This window comes from Lagenorhynchus albirostris, chromosome 3 (assembly GCF_949774975.1).
Source record: "Lagenorhynchus albirostris chromosome 3, mLagAlb1.1, whole genome shotgun sequence".
NCBI classification, from domain to species: Eukaryota; Metazoa; Chordata; class Mammalia; order Artiodactyla; family Delphinidae; genus Lagenorhynchus; species Lagenorhynchus albirostris.
Window position 1 is genome coordinate 24401077 of NC_083097.1, and position 4100 is coordinate 24405176.

Consider the following 4100-nt stretch of genomic DNA (forward strand, 5'->3'; position numbering starts at 1 on the left):
TGTAATTGATATCTAGTCTCATAGCATTGTGGTCAGAAAAAATACTTGATATGATTTCAGTTTTCTTAAATTTACCAAGGCTTGATTTGTGACCCAAACTATGGACTATACTGGAGAATCTTCCATGAGCCCTTGAGAAAAAACTGTATTCTGTTGTTTTTGGTTGGAATGTCCTATAAATATCAGTTAAGTACATCCTGTTTAATGTGTCATTTAAAGCTTGTGTTTCCTTATTTATTTTCATTTTGGATGATCTGTCCATTGGTGAAAGTGGGGTGTTTAAAGTCCCCTACTATATTGTGTAACTGTTGATTTTCCTTTCTATGGCTGTTTGCATTTGCCTTATGTATTGAGGTGCTCCTATGTTGGGTGCATAAATATTTACAATTGTTGTTATCTTCTTCTTGGATTGATTCCTTGGTCATTATGCAGTGTCCTTCTTTGTCTTTTGTAATAGTCTCTAGTTTAAAGTCTATTTTGTCTGATATGAGAATTGCTACTCCAGCTTTCTTTTGATTTCCACTTGCATGGAATATCTTTTTCCATGCCCTCACTTTCAGTCTGTATGTGTCCCTAGGTCTGAAGTGGGTCTCTTGTAGACAGCATATATATGGGTCTTGCTTTTGTATTCCTTCTGCCAATCTATGTCTTTTGGTGGGAGCATTTAATCCATTTACATTTAAGGTAATTATCATTATGTATGTTCCTATTACAGTTTTCTTAATTGTTTTGGGTTTGTTTTTGTCAGTCTTTTCCTTCTCTTGTGTTTCTTGCCTAGAGAAGTTCCTTTAGCATTTGCTGTAAAGGTGGTTTGGTGGTGCTGAATTCTCTTAACTTTTGCTTATCTGTAAAGGTTTTAAGTACTCCATCAAGATCCTTGCTGGGTAGATTAATCTTGGTTGTAGGTTTTTTTCCTTCTGCACTTTAAATATGTTCTGCCACTCCCTTCTGGCTTGCAGAGTTTCTGCTGAAAAATCAGCTGTTAACCTTATGGGGATTCCCTTGTATGTTACTTGTTGCTTCTCCCTTGTTGCTTTTAATATTTTTTCTTTGTATTTAATTTTTGACAGTTTGATTAATATGTGTTTCAGCATGTTTTTCTTTGGGTTTATCCTTTATGGTACTCTCTGTGCTTCCTGGACTTGATTGACTATTTCCTTTCCCATGTTAGGGAAGTTTTCGACTATAATTTCTTCAAATATTTTCTCAGACCCTTTCTTTTTCTCTTCTTCTTCTGCAACCCCTATCATTTGAATGTTGGTGCATCTAATGTTGTCTCAGAGGTCTCTGAGATTGTCCTCAATTCTTTTCATTCTTTTTTCTTTCTTTCTTTCTTTTTTTTAAATAAATTTTGCCAGGCAGCAGCTGATCATGCAGGAGGGGTATTATCTTTTTTTGTTTGTTTGTTTTTTATTGCGGTACGCGGACCTCTCACTGTTGCGGCCTCTCCCGTTGCGGAGCACAGGCTCTGGACCCGCAGGCTCAGCAGCCATGGCTCACAGGCTCAGCTGCTCCACGGCATGTGGGATCCTCCTGGACCGGGGCACAAACCCGTGTACCCTACATCGGCAGTCAGACTCTCAACCACTGCGCCACCAGGGAAGCCCTATTCTTTTTTCTTTATTCTGCTCTGTGGTAGTTATTTCCACCATTCTATCTTTCAGGTCAATTATCCGTTCTTCTGCCTCAGTTATTCTACTACTGATTCCTTCTAGAGTATTTTTCGTTTCATTTATTGTGTTGTTCATCATTGTTTGTTTGCTCTTTAGTTCTTCTAGATCCTTGTTAAACGTTTCTTGTATTTTCTCCATTCTATTTCCAAGATTTTGGATCATCTTTACTATCATTATTCTGAATTCTTTTTCAGGTAGGTTGCCTATTTCGTCTTCATTTATGTGGTCTTGTAGGTTTTACCTTGCTCTTTCGTCTGTAACATATATTTTTGTCATTTCTTTTTTTTGTTGTTGTTGTTGGGTGGTGCCGCATTCCTGTCTTACTGATTGTTTGGTCTGAGATGTCCAGCTTCTGGAGTTTGCAGGCAGTTGGACAGAGCCGGGTCTTGGTGCTGAGTTGAGGAACTCCGGGAGACCTCACTCTGATTGATATTCCCTGGGGTCTGAGGTTCTCTGTTAGTCCAGCAATTTTGACGCGGAGCTGCCACCACCAGAGCTTGGGTCCAACCGCTGGCCTGGGTACCAAGACCCCAAAAACCAGTTGCTGGTGCTTCCTCCCATCCCATTAGGTGTCCATGGTTCCCCACCAGTGCCTGGCAGGTGCCTTAGTTGTGAGGAGACGTGAATTCCGTGTTCTCCTAGTATGACATCTTGACTCTGCCCTCTCCAGATCTTAGTTTTAAAATACGATTCTCAATAAAAGGAACCAGGGCTTCCTGATAAACGGCTGATTCTAGGACGGAGGAAGATAAATATAAATCTGGACCATATTATAGCACCAGATAACAAGAGATCATCCAAATAGACATACAAATAAACAACTTAAAAAAGATAAAAAAGAAAAGAGTGAGACATATTCACAAGGAAGCATGTGCTAACTGGATAGAACTCCCAATGGCCAAGGCTGGCACAATTCAAGGAACAAAATAAAGAGCAACTGTGTTGGATTATAGCTTTCCAAATAAAATATATCCATAAGACCATACTGATAAAAATAAATAATTACAGTAATAAATTATTGGCGAAGAAAAAATTCTTCTTTACCAACTTCTGATGAGGATAATTGAAAATCACCAGTAGAACACCACAGTGACCATTACTGCAGGCAAGATACGTGGATGAATGTGAACGTGGGAGAAACTTAAAGAAAAACAGGATATTTGTATAGCCTGAACATATATTCTTTTTTTTTTTTTGTGGTACGTGGGCCTCTCACTTTTGTGGCCTCTCCCGTTGTGGAGCACAGGTTCCGGACACGCAGCATCAGCGGCCATGGCTCACAGGCCCAGCCGCTCCGCAGCATGTGGGATCCTCCCAGACCGGGGCATGAACCCATGTCCCCTGCATTGGCAGGCAGACTCTCAACCACTGTGCCAGGGAAGCCCCTGAATATATATTCTTAAAAATATTGGTCCATTGTTGTGGATGTTTTAACTTTGCTCACAAATTCTTTTATACTTGTCCCACCAAGATAACCTACATTCTTAAGTATGGGCTAAAATTAGTCAGTCATTTTTGATAAATAGAAAGGTAAAAACTGTAACTGTAGAGTGCAGAAATCTGGGAGACACCACTCTACCCAAGTGTTCAAAGTCAGCATCACCTGTAAATCCAACTGACATCTTACCCCCTGATATGATGTGATGAGAAGGGCAGTTAACTTCTGTGTTAGTCTTGCTAAACAGCCATAGCTGTACTGCTCATGAGAAAACATCAGACACACCCAGTCTGTGAAACATTCTATACAATACTTGCCCAGTAGTATTCAAAAGTGTCAAGGCTGTGACAAACAAGGAAGCATGAAAAATTATAATGGATTGGAGAAGACTTAGGAGACAATGATGGCTAAAGGCAAACTGGTCTCCTGGATTGGATGCAGGAAAATAAAAAGAATATTAGTGTGAAAAAACAGTGAAATCAAAAATTTCTTTATTTTCTAACTTGGTAGAATGTTTAAATGATAATTTGTTAGTTTTCATAATTGTACCACGGTTATGTAAGATGCAGTATAAGTTGTGGGAAAGGCATATAGAACTCTCAACTATTTTTCAACTCTTTTGTAAATCTAAAACTATTTCAAAATACCTATTTTTTTAAATGAAATCATTGTGTTCTTGCTCCTTTATAGCTCACTTTATTCTTCATCACTATACCGTTACCATTTTCCATGCTATTAAATATTCTACAAAATGTATTTTTTGAAGCATAGAATTACCTATCATATGGAGTTAACATAGCCTATTAAACAATTCCTGTGTTAAAACATGCGTATTTCCATTCTTTACTCTTATAGTTTTATGGTGACTGTTTTGTTTTATAATTCAGTTACTATTGCATTTCTACAAAAAATATAGTATAATGTTGTTTTTTAATTTCCTGTTATTTTATGTCCTAAAGACCAAGACCAAGGAGGAAAACAAGCAAAAT